Source organism: Neopelma chrysocephalum, unplaced genomic scaffold (genome assembly GCF_003984885.1).
Source record: "Neopelma chrysocephalum unplaced genomic scaffold, ASM398488v2 Primary Assembly neopelma1_147, whole genome shotgun sequence".
Taxonomy (NCBI): Eukaryota; Metazoa; Chordata; class Aves; order Passeriformes; family Pipridae; genus Neopelma; species Neopelma chrysocephalum.
The window spans coordinates 9,971,558-9,995,653 of NW_020897809.1; the positions used below are offsets into that span (position 1 = coordinate 9,971,558).

The 24,096-nt window shown below is 40.9% G+C and overlaps 1 long non-coding RNA gene across 2 annotated transcripts in view; it reads left to right on the forward strand.

The window, feature by feature from the left end:
- The window catches only part of LOC113976128, a 56,214-nt gene that overhangs the window by 26,677 nt on the left and 5,441 nt on the right, over positions 1 to 24,096 (forward strand). For both annotated transcript variants that reach the window (XR_003537008.1, XR_003537009.1), the window contains exon 3: positions 19,743 to 19,844. This is a non-coding gene — a long non-coding RNA (uncharacterized LOC113976128). The remainder of the gene's footprint in view (positions 1 to 19,742; positions 19,845 to 24,096) is intronic.

The following is a 24,096-nucleotide window of genomic DNA, read 5'->3' on the forward strand; positions in this document are numbered from 1 at the left end:
AGCAAGGATGTCTTGAGTTGGAGTCGATTGTTTCTCCATTTATATGTGGAAATTATATGTGGACATAAAAGCACAATTATTCCATGCAATGTCATAATCTTCTCTCAGCCTCCTTCTTGCACATTCATTTCTCTTTGTCTGTGCATGGAAGAAGGCCCATAAAATTCTATCCTTGCTGATGATACTTTTATATTGATAATCCTTGTTTTGACTTGATTCTTTCTGAAGATACTCTTAAAATGCAGATCACAGATAATGTTACTTACTGTATGAGGCAGCTTTCAAGTTTTCTTTCTGTTTTGCCTCTTTCTCAACATGCAGGAGATTTATTTTTCCAAATCTTTTCAGTTCCAGAACAGACATTGGAACTTTTTTTCTTTTTCATAAATGTATTCAGCTTTGGCTTTACAAACTTTTGATCTTTGTCATGCAAGGACATCTCCACAGAATTTTCCGTGTAATTTATGCATTTTGCTACTATTTAACTCATATAATAGATCTCTTCAGATAGGCTTGTGATGAGGATTGATTTTTTTTTGTACTTGGAAGAAAAAAATAACTCATATATATATATATATATATATATATATATATGCAAGTGCTGTCTACTTCATATAGATGAATTTGGTTAAATTCCAAGAAAACTGAATTTTCATGTGTGTAATTTCCTTTATTAGTTGAGTGTGCATTTCCTACACCCACAGAGAACCTGTATAAATTCATCTTGCTTTCCTTGGGTGTGCAAACAATACCAAAAAAATAGTCAAAGTTAGCACATTCTATATAAAATACATTTGCATCTGCTACGCACAACTTCCTACACTCTTCAGCTTTAATTTAGCAATGGCTGGATGATGAAGTCATTGAGCCTTAGGAATGTGCTCAGGTCAGGGTCTAAAGCTTTATACTTCATCCAAATACCATTTTGGTTTGGCCCTTTTTACTGAGATGCAATCTATCGTGCTACAGAAGATTTAAGTGAGCACCATCAATAAATCAAGCAGAAATGAATGTTCCACTATGAATTATAGTGCAGACAGCTGCAAATGCTACAGGACCGGCTTTTTTTCTTTTTGTAAGTTTGAGGCCAAATCATGAGATTAAGGACTGAGCTAAGGTTTGTGGCTGTAGAAAGGAGTCCAAAAAGGTTTTGTATGCATTAATATCTCTGATGAGAACCGAATCTACACAAATACTTTGTTTCATTGCCTTTGACAATAGCTGTAGCAAAGGCTCTCCTGACTCAGCCTATGATTTGTGCATACTTAATGCAAGTCTGTCTTTGTAAGTAACAAGGCTTTTTACTTCAGCGATCGATCTGGGCTGGTTCCACAGCCAGAGTTAATTCTGTTCTTGCCACCATGAAGACTGTGCTGTGGGCGACAAAGATTCTATTGTTTGGGAAGGCTGATGAAAATATGGACTCAAATTTTTTACTCCGAGTAATTAAGTGTAGCAGTATTGACTTTGTGAAAGTTATTGTGAGCTACCACAGCCAAGGAAATGGCCCCAGCTTTCCATCACATTGGTTTGTATTTTGCAGTGGCCTCCATGACTTGCAGCAGTCTCTTTTCAGTTCCTGGAGAAAGGTGACAGCATCCAGCATGTCTTATGAAAGCATTTCAGGTTAGACAGTGAGAATGTCTCCTAGTGTACCAAAGAGCCCAATTAGAAATAACGAGTTAACATTCCTGGAGAGTTCTGGGGAAAGGACACAGCTTCTGGGTGGAGACCTTTGGAATGCTAATTACTTCTGGAGTTTTCATTGGGATACAAGGTTTTCTCCATTTTTCTTGTCAGGAAGCTGAAAGTAGGGAATTCCTTTGCTGCAGCAAGAAAAAAGTAAAAAAGGGGTTCCAGCCCTCTGTATCAGAGTAACCCAGCACAGTTGGTGTGTTCAGTGCCAAATGCCCAGAGCTCTGTACTGTCAACTGGAAGGAATAAATCACTAATGTAGGGAACCTTGTAGCATGCCAAGAGGTAGACTCAAGGCTGTAAAGAAGACAATCAGTTCTTCCACCTTTAAATTTGCAACACAAAATCCTAAGTCAGGAAATTACTAAAGTTTGGAACTTAGAGGCGTGTGCTGAAGATAAGAGGGCGTAGTATTAGACACGTAAATCATTCAAACATTTACCCCTTGGACATGAAAACTTTACCATTTTCACAGTGCTTCCTTTTGGTAGTTGGTTGGGATTCTTCTCAAGCACATTTTGAAATGCAGGTCAGTGTATCACATACCCAGGTTGTAACACAGAAATTAGAGAAGGAAAAATCAACCCACAAACCACTAAGAAAGAGATCAGCTGGAATTTTATTGTTTGTCTATGACAACAAAGTTGTGCATTTCAACATCAGTCAAAATTTGCATTTTTCTGCACTGTAGCAGACAACCATTTAGTAGGTATTTGCTACCAAGTGTGACTTGCTAATGCAAGATTCCTGTATTAATTTAATGAGAATGTAATTGTGCTGTAAAATACATAATCTTGGGTAACCTGCTATGACATTTACATTTGATTACCATATCAATGCATGCAGATACCTTAGCATTGCAGATCTCTTTGGAGGTGTTCTTTGAAAAGTGCAGAGACATAATGCAGTATGCTGTACTTCAAGTAAAAAAAATCTCCATTAGGAAGGGGTTAGGGTGGTAAATGGCTCCCCAGTGCTTCAGCGCCTTAATTGGGATGTTTCACTATTATTTTTTTTTCTTTCTTGAATGAAGAACACAGATAATGCTTCACAAATAATTGCACTTGTTTCTTGGTGCTAAGAGGAGAGTGCTGGAGCAAGTAGCCAGGTTGTTCTATTCTAACACTGTTCCACCAGCTTATAAGTACATTACGACCTGTAGCATGTTGGGGTTTTTTAATATTCTTATGGTTTATGCTATGAGATACATAGTGAGAAAAAACACATCAGGCAATGTGCAGCTGCATAGGGAATGCTTTTCATTAACCTAGAACACTGGTAATAAAGCTAAATTAGACTTAAATATTTCCTGAAGCACCTTGTAATCATTATTTTGGGGAACAGTTTCATTAAGAGACATGTTCCACATCAAATACTTTTGGCCAATCATCAGAGGAGATATCATTTTCCATGTTTCCTATAAAATATACATTTTATCCTTCACCTTAATATTGTCCAGAAATAGCTTCCAGACATCTTCAAATTAGTCAATTTACTTTAATTAAATAGGTTATTTTTCCTCAGCAGAACAATGCTCTGAATATAGTGATATTTCCTGTTCTCTTTTTCCAAATTAATCCTTTTTTTTTTCAAGGTGCAGTGCTGGGATGGAACTTGTGCAAATTCTCTACAAATATATTTGCTTTACACAGGTTTTTCAACAACGTTTTACCTCTGTATCTTTTCTTTCACTGTCATATTTCATAATACTTTGAGTCTCTGCATATAAAACCCAAACTTTCTTTGATACTGTACCTCTGGTAATGGCAGTAACAGTGTGAATGCCATCTTTAAGTGGAAGATCTGCTGAAGGAGAGCAGCCCACAGTGGTGAGCAGCCTCAGGTTCCTCTCCAGCAGAAGTGTCATTTCGTCTGAATGCCCGGCCTGCTCTATCCCTGGCTGAGGGTTTGCTGTGCTCATGGATTATTTGCTGAAATAAGAGCAATTGCCCTTTTCATGACAAGCTCCTAGAGACCCAAAATACAACAAACAGGTTGGGATTGGCCCAGTTCTGCTGTTGAGGGGATTCTAAGTGATGCAGAAGACCTTATAACTGCTGTAAAACTTTTTAGTGGAGGATTTTGAACTGAAACAAAATAAATGAAAATAAAATACTTTGAAACACTTGAACCCCTAAGATTAGCTCAAATTCTGACTTTTCTAACATGTCACCTTCTTCAAAGCAGTCTCTTTCTCTTATAAAACACAGATGAGATTCACCCTGCTGAGTGAATTAATCCCATTGGCAGAAAAGTGCCCAACTTGATCTTTCCATGCTTTCCAAATGCTCCCTGTAGGCACACAGCCCACACATCCTTGTCAGCTGCCTCACAAAGGCTTTGATGATCCCAGGTATTTAATCTAATTGAACTCAACTATGGATCCATCAGACCATAACCAAAAAGAATCTTATAAATATCTTGTGTCTGCAGGATTTGTCCCAAACAGCCAGGCAGCTTCATTAACTCTGCCTCTCTCTCTTTCTTTTTGTTCTCTCAAAGTCATGTTACTCAGAATCACTGTAGCTTCTCATCTATTCAATGTTATTGCTGCATCTTTCAGTCCTCAAGCAACTGGACTCATATTTTACACTAGGAATTTCTTCACAGCGACTTGCAGTTATGTAGCTCTAGCAAGGAAAATTTTTGAAATCTGAAATCTGAATAAATTCATGTCATATATTTAGTGTCTGCATTAAATGGCTTTTACAGGAAAAAAGGTTCACCTGAACAGCCTAGGAACTCAGAAACACAAAATCTCTTTAATGAGTTTCCTAAACAGATGATCTTGGCATTTAAAAATTATCTCATGTAACGAAGGTTTTTCTTTTTCAAAGTGAACTGAGATTAGTTCCCACACCAAATGGTATTTTTTTGCTGTGCAGTTAGATACATTTAACCTCTGGGGTTCTGACTTGCATCCTTTCCTGTACCCAAATGATCATTAAGACATAAGGTCAGTGGTGTAGATTTTGCTGTAAATGCATATTAATAGAGAAGAAAATCAGCTTTGCAAAGCCCAACTGCAGGGCTGTCAGGAGAACCAGTGCACTACATGGTTAATTATTACTTCAGTGCTGAAACACTTTAACCAGCTACAACTACCCAATTCTAAAAGTGGAGCAATTAAATCTCTTCAGCCTTCCTGCTGCAGCAGTGTGGTGCTGGATGACTGTGGCTCTGTGCTTTGGAAGGACAGTGACGGGCTGGATTTCCAGCTCCCACTGGCGAGCACAGTCCCCACCATGGTGTGCTGTGCTCACCAGCATGTTCCTGTCTCACTCAACACCAGGAATACATGCTCTGCCCAGCATAAGATCCCTGGACTGGGATGCCCCTGTGGTTTGTGCTGCCCTCAGAGGGGCTGTATCTCATATGCAAGGCCCCCTTTCCCTTTCCCTTTCCCTTTCCCTTTCCCTTTCCCTTTCCCTTTCCCTTTCCCTTTCCCTTTCCATGGTGCTTTATCAATGCTGAGCCTTGCCATTAATGCAGAGTGTTACTGCATATCTATAGCTACTTTCATCCAAGCATATAAAAGTACTTATAAATGTTAATGTGTTAAACCTAATAACACCTCTAGGAGGGAGATATGAATTTCAACATACACTTTACTGGTGTGGAAACACATAAAGAACCAACTTCAAACTGTGGTAAAAGGCTGAGATGATGAACAGAGTTCCTTTAGGAGTGAGTCTGGATCAGAGGCTGTGAGACTTGCCTGTTTCCTACACTAAGCCAGTGACTAGAGCTTTTTTTTTTATTTTCAATTATTGCAGTACCTGGACATTCCAATTAAAATTCAAGGCCCCAGAGTTTCAGGTGCATGGTAGAGCCTCTACCCAAAAGAACTTGAAGCCTAAGTAAATGAGATATAGAAAGCTTAAAAGAGAAAAGAGTAAAAGAAGTTCACACAGTGGAGATGGGAAGACACTCCCCAAGCTCCAGTTCAGGGACCTTGCCTCTAGACATAATTCCTTTCCTTTGTACTAGTCAAATGATAACTTGCCCCCCACCCTTGAAATTAAACACTTCCATTACTCTGCCAGACAATTCTCCTGATATCTTGTAACATTAGGAAAAGGTTACTTTTAATGTTTTCTGAACTAGAACATGACAAGGAACAACTCAAAAGAATGAAAGGCAAAGGTGAAACCAATAGTTGAAAGGTGAGAATTACATTGAAACACCTGAACTTAATTCCAAAGATTTAAGAGTGTTTCCTGCTTCCTGAAAATTATAATCTTTGAGATTAAAAGCTAAAATTTTGCTAAACCCTGAGTAAAACTGTGAGAAATGAGAAGGAACTGACATCACTCTATGTCAACACCTGCTGGATGAAAATGAAGGGGACCAGCAAAAATAACATGTATGTGCTGTGCAGTGGGACAGCAGCTGGTTAGAGCTCAGTGGCAGAAACCTGTTTGGGCAGGGGGAAAAGGCCAACACTTTAATATGACTTCAGCACTTAGTACCTATAGCACAGAAACGTGGCAGCAAACCTTCTGCTGCACCCCCAAACCACAGCATGGCTGAAGGCAGCGTGTTTGAACCTGTGCTGGAAATGATGAGGCACCCTGCAGGGCTGTCAGAAACCTGTAACACTGTAAGCATTCGGATGGATGCCCGAGCAATAATATTTCCCAGCCTGCACCCAAGAACTCCAGTGTCCACCAGGAGGAACAAACACCCTCTCCCTTTTGCACCAGGGCTGTCCCCAGCAGGGCAGGAAGATCACCTGGTACAACCCCTCCACATAAAATGTTCACACACAGTTCAAGATGTGTAAAAGAGTTGCCTGGGGAATAGAAGAGGAAGATCCCACTGCTGATGTGGTTTGGGGTTTAGATGCAGCCCTGGAGGAAACCTACTCTTGCCCTTTTACCTTTTGATTTTTGGCTTTTTGGTTACAAATGCAGCCACGGAGGAGAAACCCAGGCTGACTGTAGCTGAGTGCTGCTGAATCATTCTCCAGCTTCAATCTATGCACAGATGTACAGTGGCAATGAGACAGCTCTCTGGAGCCTAATGGGCTTGTTTCTTTGAGGATAAGAACAATTAATAATAATTGAGCAGTCCTATGCTAAGGGAATTTATAACCAATTAATAAAAATGTGGCTGCTGCAGTTAAACACAACAAAAATTACTCTTTATGTACCAAAGGAGAGACACATACACTTACATAACCATGTTCCTGTCAGCATTGTTTAATGTACAAACAGTTTTGTGTATATGTGGCTACATTTACTGATAAAATGTAAATGTATTAATCAGAGTTTGTACAATGTTACACTAAGTATATGAGGCACTCATCTGTTATCAAAATGTGCTTTTATGATATTCGAAATCAAACTATAGGAAAGCTGTTGAGTTGTACCCATGCCATGGATCTGTGCCAGGGGCAGTTGCCAACCCTCACCTGTCCAGCTCACTCAGGCCTGCAAGCCTGAAAGAATCCATTGGCTCTGTGGTGAAAAATGAACCTACACCAAGCTACAAATAATGAGATGTAGTATCTTGGTCAACATTAAAGATTTTAGACAGCTGATACCGAGGCAAGAGTATATGCTGTGACATTAGTTTATGTTATTCCATCGTTTTTGTGATGAAACAATGAAACTTCAGGAATCTAAAATGCATGGACTAACAGAAATCTCTTGGGAGACCCTCTAGCAGCACTTTATTGGAAACAAGAGCTGAATCTTTACTTTCTGCTTTATCCACAGGACTTTATTCATCTTCTTCACCTGAATCTTTATTTCTTAGGAAATGGAGGCCTTTTTTCATCTGTTTAAGGCCTGACCGGCTTCTTAGCACATTAGCATCTTTGCAGATTCAGTATGATTTCCACTTGGGGTTCTCTGATTTTTTTCCACTAGAGAGAAAAGCTGGATTTGCTTGCACGCTCACAGTAACATCACAGGAAAAAGTATTTGGCACTACAAACTGCAGTTATTAACCTTTGAGCATAGCTCTGAAAACCAAAAATCCCTTTCTGAGTTGTGTCCTGTTAGGTTACAAATATAACACTCGCAGAAGATGATTTTCTGGCAGAGAAGCAATAGATTGTAAAGTGGGAAGTCTATGGCTAACTTTTAGCCTAAATTAAAATAGAAAAGAAATTAGAAAATCAGTACAGCATCAGAAGAACTTGTTAGCATTGTCTTGTAATGGCAGTGGTAAAATAATCTATGGAAGTGATGTTTAGAGTACAGACAACGTGAATTTCAACTCATTTGGGGAAACACAGGACTTTGTGATTGCAGGTTTTGAGTAACTACCTCATCTTGCAGTCCTTTTCTGTGAGTGTCAAGAAAGGAAATCTCAAATGTAGAAACCTAATATTTTAATCTGATTACTCTCAGAGAGCAGATGACTCAAATCATGACAAAGCCTAAGCAATGGAAATGGAAGGGGGGAAAATAAAGGAAAGTGTAGAGCAGACAATGCTTCAGTCTGATGGCATCAGAAAAAAGCTCCTGGTTTCTCAGAAGTGCAGGCAAATTTAATTTTTCCTCTTCTGAAGGAAATAACCAGGACTGAGGAACAAGAGATTTGTGGACAGTAAGGCAGCACCTTCTGCTTCATGGGAGGAGCAGGGAGGATGGTGCTGCTCCCTCTCTCCACTTCCTGCCTGCCCTGTCCTCTCCTGTGGCATCCAGAGGAGCTGTCAGTGTGGCTCTGGGGTACCCAGGACAGAGTGATCCCCCACAGCCAGGCCCTGGTGATTTTGACACCAGTGGCAGTCTGCTGCTCCAGGTACCTGCAGTTTTTTTTGCCCAAGCTCAGTCTAGATGGTGCTGTGATCACCACTGGATACTGGGATAAAACAGAAGGAACCGGAAGCTACATCTGTGGCCAAAAACAGTGGCCAAAGATCAAAGAAACAAAAGAAAGTTTGGGTCTTTGAGAAGGGAAGCATCAATCTCTGAGCAGGAACTTAGTGATGCAGACGCATTTGGAAGCAGTGGAAGAGATGCATGAACAAAAACAGACACCAGAACACAAATCCAATGTGAGATAATCCTGCATCAGATCAAGGTGTAAGAATATAGACCAATACAGAATAATGTACTCAGTAGAGGTATTTGGAGGAGAATTATAGACATCATCAAGGGATGCTGAGGCTTGTCTAAAGAAAAGAAAAAAGATTAAAATGATGAAGCAAGCTGTGCTCAGAGAGCTGCAGCTCCAGCACTGACTTCCAGTAGGCACACTATGATAGTCGTGTAAGAATCATATAAAAATTAAAAGTTATAATTAAAAAGGGGAAGGTTCAGGGTTGCCAATATGTCAAAGTAACAGAGGAAAGACAGGAGTAAAATGTAAGTTGCCTACATCTCTCATAAGCAAAGGCAGTTCTTGCTCATATCAAGAGGAGTAACTCACTCATATCTGAAGGCAGACTGTGCCCAGGAGTCATCCTCTGAGACTGTCAGCTAAGCACCTTTCAAAAGCATTAAATACACATGCAAAGATGTATCCCTGGCTGCATGAAGCCACTTAACAAGAACCAAGTGACAAACCTTGGGAATGCTTTGCAAGATCAAAATCCAGGCTGCTATGCCTACATTTTTTCCCATTCGGAGATTAATCCAACAGTGAAAATCACTTCCAAAACACTTAAATAGCGAGAATTGAATTCTCAGGTCCATCTTCATAACAAGTAGTTCCCTGAGCAACCCAAACTAACATTGCCTGGTTTTCTGTGGAGTACACTCAGATTGCCTCTGTGTAGTTCCCAGTATCTAATTAGGCATTAGATGTGATTGAAGTTTTTCCCCAAAGCAAAAGCTTTAGGGTCGCCTCTTTCCTCTCACTGCCTACAACTGTGTATCAAAGCATTAGAGACCTCAATTCCTATGCCCATTCCCACAATTACATGATTCCAGGAATCCAGTCTGAAACATTTCTTGACCATGTTATGATCACAGTCCTGTCTGCTGGCTGGCAGCTTTCCAGTAGACATCTTGCAGTGGTCCTGTGTAAAGTTACCACATGTCCAGAGTCGCTGATATTTCAGGAGTTTAAGCACAAAATGTTTAAAAGTTAAATTTTCAGTGTGATGACCTAGCAATCATTCCAGGATACCAAGAAATCCCAATTTCACTACAGAATCTACAGGGCTGTTTCTTCTTTTTGCTTTTGATATGTCCATGTCTTTCTCTGTTTTAGTTTTCTAAGTGTTTTCATTGATTTCTTTTTCATTTTATGCACAAACTGAACGCAGTTAATCAGTAGATACAAAATGCATCCTGCAACATTGCCAGCAGCCTAACGTAAGGGGATTCAATTGCTGAATTGTCGTAAGATTAGGCCTAAGCCACAGTATAAGCTTCATTGATCCAAGCACAGCAAGATATCCATTCAATAATATGTGTTTTAGCAAGGTTTTCCACTTGTAAAGACTTCCTGCAAATTAGTGTTCATCCAATATGTGCTATAAACACAGTGGATCAAATCTTGTATCAGTTTAAAAACCATCTCACTCCTTAGGCAGGAGGCAGTGGAACCGGGGGTGTGGTGTGAGCAGAGACACACGGGTGTGTCCCTGTCAGGAGAGCTGTGCCTGTTGAGCTGTGTGTTTAACAGACACTGTGTCTCCTGACAACCTGCCTCTGAAAAGTCAAAGCATGAAAGAACAGATGATGTGCTGGTGTTCATAAAGCCATGGGTTCAGCAAAGCTGCTGTTGTTACCAGCTGAGCGGTTCTTAGGTTCTCTCACTTGCAGCAGAGAGGTTATGAGGAGGTGCCTGGCCCTGGTCACTGTGCAGTCCCAGCCCTGTGGTACCTGAGGGTCTCCCAGTGCAGTGTGTCCCCTCACACTGCCCTGCACTGGGGCAATGCTGCTGCCCCTCCGTGCACAGGGGAGCTCTGGGAAGCAGGAGCCAAAGGACTGTTCTGGCCCTCACAGCCTTCTCTGTGTTCCTGGCTGTGTCTCCACACAGCCTTAATCCCCACCTGTTGAGAATATGAGATTTCACTGGGAAACAGGGTATAATACCTCAAGAGATAAATAATGTGGGATTCCAAATCGTGCTGGGGGGAAGAACGGGGCTCTGAGGCACCAAGCAGTGCTGCCAATGTCACTGACACCTCTCTTAATATTCTGTGAATATTGAGGGCCCACATAGCCTTCAGCATGGGGACTGGCTGACTCACTTTGGTCTGGAGCAGAGACAGGTGCCAATACATGATTAATTTGGAAGAGACCCCCATTGGCATTTTAAGTCAGGAGTTGTTGAGTTCCTCCACATGAGGATCTCTATGTCAGCAAGACAGGCAAAACCCAAATGGCAGAAGTGATCTAAATGCATCCAAGGGCTTGTGTCACTGCTTACAATGTCCATATCACCCAGCACAAGGCATGCAATGACACAGCTGTGATTAGACCACAAATGAAGTGGGGATGCTGACACCAAAAAAAGAATCTGAATGGTAGATAGAGTTTCAAAATTATATACCTCTGTCAGGAAGATAGTGATTTTATAGCACCTAAGGCTGCTTTTTCATTAGGAGGTTTTCTTTCTTTGGATTTTGCCCAAATCACAACTCTTATTTGGTTCTAAATGCCTAAATGTAGAAATTTTTTTCAGTCCTTCATCTTAAACTCTTAAATGCACAGCATGCAGACTTTGGCACCAGAAAGGACTGACAGCATAATGACTTTACAAATATGTGAGGCTTAAAATTACCACCAGTACAGTCTTTTATTCACTGGATGCTGCTCTTGAGAATAAACTTGAGTACTGGTAAACACATTCCAGAATACAGTCTCAGCTGGTACAAACACCTTGTCATTTTTCCATGCAGATTAAGAAAGTCCTTTATTATATAAATGTCCCCATTTTTTCCAACTGGGAACTGATAGCTTATATATACTTAATTGTTAGTGTTGCTTAAAGAATGAGTCATCCTTATTTCCACTGAGAATTTCCCCGAACTACTTTAGTTCCATGTAGGGAGCTGTATTATTTTGTTTAATTACATAAAGATTTCAGATCACTGAGATTTTATGTTATTAACACAAACATCAAATGATTGAAGCAAGTTCCTAGAATACCTAAGTGGAAAAATCAAAACAACTGCCTTAGAGGAACTGCTTCTTAAGTTTTGAAGGAGTGGGCAAATGAAAAAAAATGAGTTAGTCAAGTATTTTTCTCACAGGAAAACTAATGAACAGAAAGACATGGATATCTTCCTTTGAAGGTGAAACCTCCTATAGCTAATGTTTCACCTTCTTTTATTTGGCCCAGAACCCCACCCTGCAAAACCATAAACAGATCTTTAAATTTATGATCTTGAGAACTCGACCCACATGAGCTTTTGCAGGATCAAGACCTGAGAGAATGATTTCTCTCCATAAAGCACTTTTAAAGTTTTATGTGCCAAATTTTGAGAACAATCTATTTTCACCCACCCACTCTGACCTTATTTGCTCAGCAGGCACTATTTCTGGAGCTGCCAGAACCTTCAACGTGGCCGTGAATTTTGCTGTCGACTCTCGAGGAGATAAGGCCAGTGTTTTCAAATGCTTTATGCTCTGAGTCAGCTGCTTGAATGGTTCCTCACAGACGTGCTGGGTACGGGGTTTTTCAGTGAATGCAGATTCAGGGAGGCCCTGCATAGGTCTATTAATTCCATGATTACAGTCCTGGGGCAGATTTCCTTTGAATGCAAAGTATGACTTGCCAAGAGTCAAAGTGGGGAAAAAATGGCCTTAGATAAACTTGAGTAGAGCAGAAACATATGAAGAGCTCAGCTAAGAGGAAGTGTGGTTCCTCCTCCCTGTCCTCTCTCCAGGAGAACCAGGTGGCTTTTGTCACAGCAAAAATCAATCACACTGTTCCCTGCTCCCACCTAGTCACTGTGTGTGAAATAAACCCTATTTCTAGGGTTTAAGTAGGATAATAGGGGAAACTGTACTTTGCTTCAGTCTATGGATAATACACAATGTAATAATCTAGTGCAAGATCTAGTTTTAAGGAAAAGATCCTAAATATGTGTTTGCCCAAAACTTCCTTTTTTAATAGGAGTTCCAAGTGTGTGAGACAAGATACTGGTTTCACACCTCCCTAAACTCTACTAAAATCTTTGAAAGGTATCAGTTAATCATAGAATCATAGAATATCCTGAGTTGGAAGGGACCCACAAGGACCATCAAAGTCCAACTCCTGGCACAGAACACCCCAAGAATCCCACCAGGTGCCTGAGAGCATTGTCCAAACACTTCTTGAACTCAGACAGGCTTGGTGCTGTGCCCACTGCCCTGGGGAGCCTGTTCCAGTGCCCAAACACCCTCTGGGTGAAGAACCTTTTCCTAATATCCAACCTAAACCTCCCCTGACACAGCTTCCTACCATGCTTTGTGCATCACTATTCAGTATCTTTGAGTTTCATATCAGAAATGTTTCTTAAATTTTACCTCCCTCATCATGGATAGAAAGAATAAGAGGTCAGTAACTGTGTAAATGATAGTTTGCAGGAATGTTCTTTCATCCATGATTGCTTTCTTCTCTTCTTCTCCTGAAAGATGCACTCACTGCACAAGCTGGTAGATGAATGGATGGCTGTGTTAAATAGGAGTGATAGTATTTGGTTTGAAATTCAGACTAGCAGCTAGTTATTAGAGATAATAGCCTTAAACTATTATAGCTTGAGCTCCTTAAGAAAAGAAAACCTACCTAAAAACCAACTCTGATAAGCATAATAGTTTCCTTTGCCTTTTAAACTCAGGGCCTCTACATTGTCTTTGCCAGTAATTCACTTCAAACAGGACACTACCCACGTCTGTGGTAAAATGAAACATAACAGTAATAACTAATAGCATTCAGCTCTTGAACTTTCCTTTATATGTACCTCAAATGCCAAATAAAAACTAAATTTTGAGCGAGCAGTTTCTGGGATTATTCCTACAAGTACTCACTATAGGACTCAGCACATTTCTAGGACATAGTTGCAGTTGCCGTGACATATCTATAACACAAAATATTTTGAAAACATCCTTTGTAGGCCCTGATGTTGTCACTGGATGTAATATGGAAGGGGATATCTTCTAAGAATTCACTGAGTGCTTTTGTTGTTGAAGCAGAGCTCAGGAGATCCTGGGAGTGCTGCATGGGGCACAGCACACAGCGTGACAATGGGATGTATCTCAACAGGCTCCTCTTTTACAGATCAATCCCAGTTGTAACTGTGAAATTTTACAAGACTCAGGCAGATCCTCTGTGATGCCCATCCATCCAAATTCATACTTTGTCAGCCTGGATACTCATCCCAGTTTCAGTGAGCTGAAATAATTGCAAGAAAACACAGAACATTGATAACTGAGTCAAACCACTCATATGTTGCAAGTAAAATTTTCTCCCACTGGTTTATCCTACAGAAAGTTGAGAGTGTTTGGGCTACAGTTAAAAGCTGAAGAAAGCAGCACAGAGAATTAGACAAGCTCAGTTTCAAATTCCTGGCTTTCTAATTCACCAGCCCCAATTCATTTAAATATTTTAAAACCTGGTTTTAAAGTAATATAAAATATTTATAGGTTGTAATTACAAATGACAGTGAAAAGCAGAGTTGGTTAGTTCAGACAAAAGTATCAACAGACTGAATTGGGGAGCAAACATCTCCTCTGGGGGTGTACAGCTTGCTAAAATATTGATATTGAAAACCCAGGAGCCTTTTCCTTGTAACTTCTGGGAACAGACTGTTTCCCAGGTGTATCCCACTATGGGGATTGGGCATTACTTTGATGTGTGAGTAGCTCAGCAGAAGGTGCTGTGCTAGAAATCTAAATGCGGTTACAATGTCTCTGCAGGGCACCACAAAAGAGATGTTCTGGGAGGACTTGGAGCTGTCACCTCCTGCCAGTCTGATCCCCCAGGCAGCTCATGGTTCCCACGGGCACGGGGAGCCACCAGCACTGGGATATTGTCACAGGGCTGAGGGTGGAGGTGGAAGGGGTGGCGAGTGCTCTCCTGATGTCACGGCGCGCTTCTCTGAGCCTCAGCACACATGGTGTTGGGAAGGATCTTTCCAAGTTAAGGTCAAGTTACATCAGGGAAGAAAAGAAGGACAGTACTGTTCTCTTCATCCTTCAGCTGTGCAATACAAATATTTTTAAACAGAGAGTTAATATGTAGAAACGGCTGCTTTAAAACTTGTCTAAAGAAAATCTACATCTCTCTGGGTGTAATTGAGCCAGAAAAATATGGTGTGGGCCCTGTCTTTGATGTCTTGCTGGATGGAACTTACCAAATGATGATGGCTTAGCAGTAAACATCAACACTGCGAGTTTTCAAAATTAGAAAGCATCATTCAGAAAAGCAGAGATCAAACTGCAAACATCACCAGATACCTCTGATAACTCACTTCTGAATGGACATCTGCTGCTACTGAGACTCTGCTGGAGGCCCAACAATTCAGAACTGTGCTGAAAGCTTGTGCCATAAAGGTGGGAGCAGTGGACAAACTCTCATCAGCAACAACAAGTAGCTGTCCAAATATTGCATGATAGGCACCATTATAAGAACATGGAAAAGAGGAATGGCTTTAGTAGAGATATAAATAATGCAGACAGACACAAACACATAGGCTGTGTGAGCTGAAAGAGGCTGCCTTTCAGGGCAGAACAGAAGTTATTTGCAAAAGGGTAGAAGAATATGGATTATAAAATAAGTGTTGAAATGCTGGTATTCCATAAATATGGTAAGAGTAGTTTATCTGCAGGAGGATTCAAAGACCAAAGAGAATTTCACATGCAGAAATTCTGGAACTCAACTGTGGCTTCCCCCAGTGCGAAAATTGAAAGCAGAGACTTGATTTATTTATCAATAAATCCACAGCATAATTGAACATACAGGAAAAAATAGCATCTGAGGATAGTTGAAGAAATATTAAACTACCCCCCAATGTTTGCTGAATCTCCAGCTTTGTACCAGCAAATTTCAATGTGTTGGGACACCAGTGTGTAGGGAATGGGCTCTCTCAGTGCAGGGGAGGAATCTGCCCAAAACACTCTATTCCTTTCCTCTGTTGCTGCCTTTACAGACCTTCTGAGCTCCATTCTGGGGATTCTCTGTCTCAAGCCACAGACTCTGTGGTGCTGGAGGAGAACATGGAAATGCTGGTCATGATGTTCAGAGAGACCCTTTTGTGTGCTCCTTTCAGCTCCAAACATGTTCTTGCTTGTGCACCTCAAAGGGTCCCTTCCTTGACCCTCCCTGGACCCCGCAAAAGCAGAGACAAGAACAGACAGAACCAGAACTTCCCACCATTTCCAGGAGATACAATACAGGAAAGGCTCTTAGGGGATGGGTAGCAGAGTATTCCCCAGTTCTGCCTCCCCCACCTTCAGCATCCCTACTTCTTCCTTGTCTAAGTTCTGTACCTCTGTTAAAACAGCTGGATCTGGAATCATCAGAGTCAGCAAAAAGACACTGACTTGTTTTACTCACCTCTGATCTTTGCAATGCCAGGAGCCACGTTTTTGAGTTTCATTTTTGCATTTTTTGTTGCTTGTTTGTATGGGTTTTTTAATTAAAATTAGGGGGTGTGTGCAACTACAAAACTGTGCAATTACAGCACTTCAGGAGCTGAGGAAGGTAGGGCTGGCAAGGAGCTTAAAGGACATTTGGTGTAAGTCCACCTGTGCTGAGGAATGCAGATCACGTATCCCCAACAAGGTTGACAGCTCTTTTATCTAATCTGTTCTTTAAAACCCCAAGTAATGGAGATTCTACAGACACCTTAGCAGCCTGTTCCAGTGTTTGCCTAGGTTTATAGTTAGAAAGATAACCTAAATCTCCTTTCTGGGAAATTAAAGCAATATTTCCTGCCCTAACCTCAGTGGATAATGGATTACTATCTTCCCTCAGTAGCTTCTTACTCACTGGAAGTCTGTTATCATACTCCCCTCAATTGTGTACAGGAAACAAACTCAGTTTCTCCAAACTTTTCTCGTAGTTTATAGGTTTCTATGTATTCCTGTTCCTGTCCAGTGGGACTGAACCTTTTATTTAAAAATATGGTATTAAGCCAGATTCTGGGTAAACTGGTAAACCTCCAGTAGTTCTGAGCACAGCAGAGTAATGATGTTTGATATGTTACAAGCAGTGCTACTGTTAGTACATTTTACAAGATTTTCTTTCTTTCAAGTACATCTCGCTTCTCATTTACTGGGGATGTTATCACCTTCAGATCTTCCAGGCTTGTCCTGCCTTTTTGGTATGTGGGGATCTGGCTTCTCCAGCCTATATATAGTTCTTTTGATTTCACTTGAGTGAATGTGACCTTGTTAAATTGGAATAATTTCCCTGGTTTACCAAGAGCACTAGTTCTAATTGTGTTGCTATAGTATTTCCAGTCCCTTCCAAAATGGTGTCATTTGCAAATATTATAATACCTAATTTATTCTTTCCAGTTATAACTTGTTTAAAGTTAGGATGAGAAATACGTGGGTTTTTTTCCATTTTCTTGAAAGCAGGTACTATATTTGCCCTCCTCTAGTTTTCTGAGACTTGACCTATCCTCCACAGGTTCTGAGAAATGATAACTAATAATTATGAAATTGCACTGGTTAATTCCTTAACTGCTTTAGGGGAACAGGTCTTGCTATCTAGAATACATGCAACTTAACTAAATCTTCTCTAATTCTTTCTCCATTCTAGTTCACACTCCATTGCCCTCTTAGAACAAAAGGATCAAGTTACAATTAACCTTTTTTGAGGAAAGACCCTGAGATAGCATTTCAGGAGTGAGCAGAATCGCTACTGCATCCTTTTGGCTCCCTTCCCCCTTCAAAGAAAATCCCAAAAAGCTTGTGAGAAGGAAGAATTAGCAAAAAGTGAAGTGAGAGATACCAAAAGCTGTTATGGCAACTTGAACTCTTCCTTATTTATCTCTTTGTGTTGTCTGCTAGACTTCCCTCTTTGTTCTAATTAATTGGCAAACTACTGCTAAAGTAATTCATTTCTCAAAACTTATTTATTTTACCTCACAACATTTATTTGCACAGCACTACAGGTTGTGTAAAAGATTACTCTTTCATGGAGTTCAGAACACCCTTGCACAGCATGCATTTCTGTTCAGTCCAAAGAATACAATACACCATATACTGAGTCTGTAACTCAAATTAATCTTATTTGGTTTTACCCTGCTTGATTACCCTTTATGTGCTTTCTTAAAGTCATATGATTTTTTCCTTATTATTTTGACTATTTTAATTACTTGCTTTCTCAATATATTTACAAGGATATTCCCCAGCTCTTTTCAAAACAGTTTGTATTAACTAACTGGAATAGATTTGTTTTTACAAGAACAAATTTAAAAGAACAGTCTTTTTAGATCTCAAGTATGTCTTTAATTAAAAGTGAGCCAAAACCAGTAACTGCACACTTTGAAATTTGGGACATTGGAGGAAGTGTTGGCATTGTTTCAGCATGTCTGGATGTGAACATACTCCATGTGAAGGTCTGGTTTACAGGTTATCTGGGCTGCAGCCATGCAAAGCACAGCAGGACAATACATCTGTATATTTTTGGAGAATGAGTATAGACATCTATTGGCAGCGTTGATCTGAGCCTCCACTCAGGTTTGATCTTGGGAGCTGGCTTACAGACATAACAGGAAAAAACCTGCAGGACTTGAAGAGGAGTGAGCATCACCTGCAGTAAGACTGGAATCTGTAACCTTGGCAGAGGTAGAGGACACCACTACTGAGCCACTCAGACCTGGTGCAGTCAGTCTGGGGCACTCCTGGAGAACCAAAAGCCTGATCTGTCTCGGCGAGGGCGAATTAGCAATGAAGGTGGTCCCATGCTGCCTTAAGCAGATCCTGGCAGTCATTCAAGTACTCAAATCAGCTGCTGCGCTATCCGTACCCAAACCAGCCAGGATGAGCTGTGGGAATGTGCCAGGCCCATTGCAAGAGAGGAGTGAGTCTCGGGAGAGGTGTGTGGTGGTGCCCCCAGAGCCAGGCAGGGCAGCACCCCCAGAGCACAGCCCAGCACTGTGGGATCTGCTCTGGGAGCTGCCCCAGCCCTGCAGCAGCAGCTTTGACCTCCAGCTGTGCTGGTAACAGCGCCAGCACCAAGGAGTCTGAGGGGTCTGTGGGTGCTGGGAATGCCATCTGGACTCTTGCTAGCCAGAGGAATGCACCTTCTCTACTCTGACTTTGCAGGTTGTTTCCCTGAGGACAGTGGAACAGGCCAGGGCAGAGGAGTCACAAGGGGGAAAACAGATGAAGCTGTGTTTTGGATCTTATCGTTGTTATTTAAGTGACCAGTTAAGCCAAAGCCTGTCAGTGATAGATAGGAATAACACCTGCCTGAGCTGAAAACGGGAGCCCCAGTGACTTTCCCATACACTGCAGATAAGCAGTATCTTGCTTGGTCATAGATGCACGTGTTAACACTGCTATTGCTGCCGGTGTCTGAGAGGGCAGCAGCCTCCATCTGCACATCCAACAGATGCACAGATGCTACTGGTACCTCTGCTTGCTAGATAAAGCCAGCCAGTAATATCAGCAAACTCCAAGCTAGCTTTATCTAACTAGCATGGATACCAGTGACATGAGAGGGCACGCAGAGCTGCCCTCACAGATACTGGCAGTAACACTGTCAAATGCTCAGTTCAGGGTGAAGATGGCTGTTGCCAAACATTTTAAATGCAGAAAGAAAGCCAAGTTATTTATCTTATTTTATTTACAGTAATAGGGAACTGTTGAACAGCATGTAAGTGCTCTACAATAAAATCGATAGGGAATATTAAAAGCAGAAATAAAGATCAGCCAACCTAAGGAAACTACTAACTTCAATGAAAGGATCTAACAAGAGGGCAAACTGAACAGCTCAGGAAAACCAACCCACCAAAACAAAAGAGAACCGTTCTCAGGTTTGATTAGATAAATCCTCAGCCTTTCACTGAAACAAATTGCCCTTGACATGATGGTTTCTCTGAAGCCCTTAAAGGGTTTTTTTTCTCAGAAAATGCTTGAAAAATTTTCATAATCAAGGACCTGAAAATTCATAATCTCCACTTGATCTGTTCTCAGGTGACTATAATTCTAGAAGCTGATTTATCTGCACTGATACTACAGGACTGGAAGAAAAAGAGAGCATCTAACAATTCAGCAAGTTACTCTGTCCCTTCTGAGGTAACGTGAGTTTTGCCATTGGTCTTAAAATAGTGGCAGAAATTCTTGCCCCATGTAGAGGGATGTTAGATTTCTGAGTGTAGAATAATGTTTTCCTTTCAGACATGGCTGGTGGCTGGTACTCTAAGTCAGCGTGACTGAAAGATTCCTCTTTGCTAAAGATACTCAGATTTTGAGACAAAGTTTAATGGGCAAAGCTCAAGCCTGACTAGAAAAGCTGTTATCCAGATCACTAACCCAGGCTAGTCCAGTTTGTGAACGATCTATGTGATAAAGTACCAAGAAATAGTTTTTAAAAAAACAAAGTTGTGTTTCCTGTCAGGCTGATTTCTGCTGGTTTAACTGGACTGCGAATGAGCTATCAAAGACAGCCACTCATTAGTGCAGGTTACAACAAAAGCCACCACTATCCTTTGCTGAAAGCCCTCTCAGCAATTGCCTGATCCTCTCAGGTTGTTTTTAAGGGCTGTGTTAAACCAGCTACCTCAGCACTTCCTGCTGTCATTACAGCAACGGGTTAGAGACAGCACCTGCCTTGTTTCTAACCAAAGACTGTATAAATTTGGGAGGACAACAAAAAGAAGAAAACTTGCAAGCAGGTTGAAATCTTTAACCTGAAACTTTCAAAAGCTGTATTTGATCCAAAACAATCCTTTTGTGTGAAAATCTGACTCCTAAAAAGTTTCAGAGCTTTTCTCAAAGGTAGAAATTTTGAATTATCATTGTTCAGTAGTAGCTGTTTCTTAACTGTCATTTCCTTCATTCTTTTTTTCCACTGAATGTCTTAAAATGAATGATCTGATGGTTCAATTCTTTACTTTTCAATTTTTCTGTTTCACTATTGGTAATTTTTCTTGTTCTAATGCTTTTCAAAAATTTTATTCCCCTCTGGTTAAGTTAAAGGACAGAAAGAAATTTTAAAAATAACTCAGTCTCTGGCTGGCAACCAAAGGGTTCCACATATTTTCAGCTGCACATTCCAATTCCACAGATCCCAAATAATTGTCCAGGTAATTGTATTGGAAGTGATTCACATTCCTATTCATAACTGCAAGGCCCAAAAAAACCCAGTGAGTAATGAAAAAGATTGTAGTCATTGCTCATACTGAGAATGGCCTGTTCAGCAGAGAAAGAGGGGTAGGAAGGGGAAAGGTCCAATGAGGAAATATTAAAAGTCAACTTCAGAAAGTTTTTATTAAGATGATAAATTAATATTTGCATAAAAGAGAGAAAGTTTTAAAATATGAATACACAAACACATTTGTGCATTTAAAGGAGATGCTTCAATTCCATATCATAGTTCACCTAAAAATTCTATATCACAGTAAGCAGTAATTATTCTGGCTTTGCATATTGTAAACCTGGTCACTGTCATTCTTTCTTTGCCTCCACATGCCTCAATGCCACATTTTCTACAATCGTGGGGAGATTGCCTTGGCTCTCACTCAGCTGGCTCAGCTAATGCAATTCACAGGCCTTCAAATGTAAGCTTGTAAACTATTTAGTTCTTTTTCTCCCTAACAGCTTGTCTATTAACAGCTCATTGAATGGAGGAGGAAGAAGAAACTAGTGAGACCTCTCTTGGTATTGTTCAGCAGTGACCCTGGCTTCCTCAGATTGGTGGCCAATGCTCACTAAACAGCCTTTGTCAGTACATGTTGTTTTGCTGGATAATAGTATATTGTGCTCACAGCAGTCTCTATCAGCAGCAGGTAACAATAAGCTGGGAAATAAGTCTCCTGTGTGGCATGGTAAGGTCATATGAATGATGTATAAAAATCCAAGAGAAAGCTCATTAGGATGGTCTGTGCGGTGCAAGAAAGCCTGTGCCATCTTGGGAGACCTTTGTCCGCACTTCCCTTGTGCATTGTTCAGGATCCTCATCACTGCTGTATCCTCCAGCTTCAAATGGACCTAGGGAATGAGGAAGTTTTACCCCTCCATATGTGCTGTATGATTTTCAGGCTGTATGTCCACTGCTCACAGCCTGTATTTCATGAAAGGTGAGTTTTGTCAAGATAACCAGGCTCGTTAAATCCCAGGACAGATGCACCCAGAGACTGCCCACACCATGGGCCATGCCCGTTATTTCTGTAGCTGTAGAAGGCTATGAGAAAATGTTGCAATGAGAAATGTGATGTTGAGAGGCCTGGATCCTGCTCCAGCATTGCTGTTCCCCTGTCCCTGTGCTGAGATTCCGTGTTGCTGTGCCATGCAATGAGCCTGCTCACCCTCTGCTTTCAAATGGATTATGTAAAATCTACAGTATTTTATTACTGATGTCTGAGATTTCTTGAACTTTTCTTAGTGTTCTATATGGGAACACCAGCACCGAGTTGGTGGCCCAAACAGTGCTTAATAAAGGGAATCATGCTTGGCACAGATTTCCCCACCACCAAAACCCGACGTGCTGCACTCACAGCCCGTTCTGTTACAGACACATCGTGGCTTCAGCTTGGTTTTTTTGCTGCGCTAAGTGTTGCAGATCTTGTGTTATCTCTCAGACAGACTGACAAAGCGGCAGAACGGAGAAATCAGGTTTCAAAGCGAGTGATTTATGGAACACGAACTTCTCCGAGCGCGCATTGAGACTCCCCCGTGTGGCACGATGCCGATGCCGATGCCGCTGCAGACTCAGCCCGCCGGGCTGGGGCTGCCCGCGCTCACAGCGATTAAACGCGGCCCAGAGAACACTCCCATGCTCAGAATTGGCCATCAGTTTGCAATTAATGTTGACCGCTGGAGCATAATGTTGTTCCGTTGTCTTTCTGCTGCAGGGAAAAAAAAAAAAAGAGTGTAATATTTTACTAACTGTGATGCTTTGGAAAGAATTATGAGGTCTCATATTTCTTTACTATGAATTAGTCTTAACAACTTCATTCTCGGTTTCATTTTTCCCCAACAATGTATCTTAGGATGATGCCTTTAATAGATGTTAAAATCTATTTGGACATCATTAGTTATTTTAAAACTTGGAATTATAAATGCATGTGGATTAACAGAACAATTCAAGGTTCTAAACACATGTTAATTATACTCCTCTTTAGGTCACTTATGATAAACAGTCCTGCTTTTTGTCTTAGTTTTCTGTTCAGAATGGAATATTTTTACCCAATATCTGCATAAAAAATGTTAATTAAAATTTCTTCTGCTATCTATTGTATATCTTAAATGTATTTTCTTTGGCATGGACCAGAGGAAGCAATTGTGTTCTTCCAAATTAAAGGGTTTGACTCTGCCCTATATTATACTGTCTCAAATCTACCTGTCAGCTGGATGAAGAGATGTTACATTTACACCAGCATAGACAAAGGGAGAGTTTGGCCCAAAGTGTTCATTGTTCTCTGGAACTTGGCATCCTTTCTCCCATTCTCTTGAAATCAACATAAAACAGATGCTGAAATTCTAAAATGTTTTAAACCCTCCCATACTGTAGCTGTGAGCACAGTGCTCTGTAACCACCAGACCTTGATGGCACAGAGATATGCATCACGAACATGAAATCTGGGTAGAGAAGATAAGGGCACAGCCTTGCCACACTCCCAAAGTAGCAAAACACTGTAGAAAGTAACAACTGCATTTTTGTGGTATTTGCTTACATCCCTCTTTGCACTGGCAAAACTTTGAGCTGGACCCCAGTGGGTGCAGTTCCAGGAAAGTGAATTGCAGTGGAGTTGTGCCCAGCTGCAGTGGATCCGTATTTGATGACAATTGAGAAGATGAATGAAAATCGTTTCGGCTGCATTAGGGATGTAAGTTGTCAGGGATTTGGATTACTGCTTATTCAACTTTTTGGATGGCATCTTTGCGCTTCCAAGAAATCCTTTTTAGACCAGGCATCAAGGGGAGACAGGATGAACTCTGGCAAGAAACTGGAGTTTGCAGACAAGTAGCTCATGCTCCTGACACTGCTGTTTGGATGGAGAGCAAGGGAATGTAAAGTAAAACTCGAGAAAACAAAGGATACTTTGTGGTTGTGCAGTACTGCCAAATCACAGTGGCCTGGATACATTGTTGTTGTTTATCTATTTCCATCGGTGCTCAGGGGTATGTATTGATCTGACTCGCATTCATGTCTGAGGGGTCACTGTGGGTATCTGATTTTATCCCTTTCTTTGGAAGGTTTATTAATATTGACACTGCTTCATTTAATTGGGGCACTGACTATGGAATCCCTTTTTAATGGAATCATATTAGCTAATGTACTGCCTGTCCACACTCAAATCCAGAGTGCTTTACACAAGTCCATATT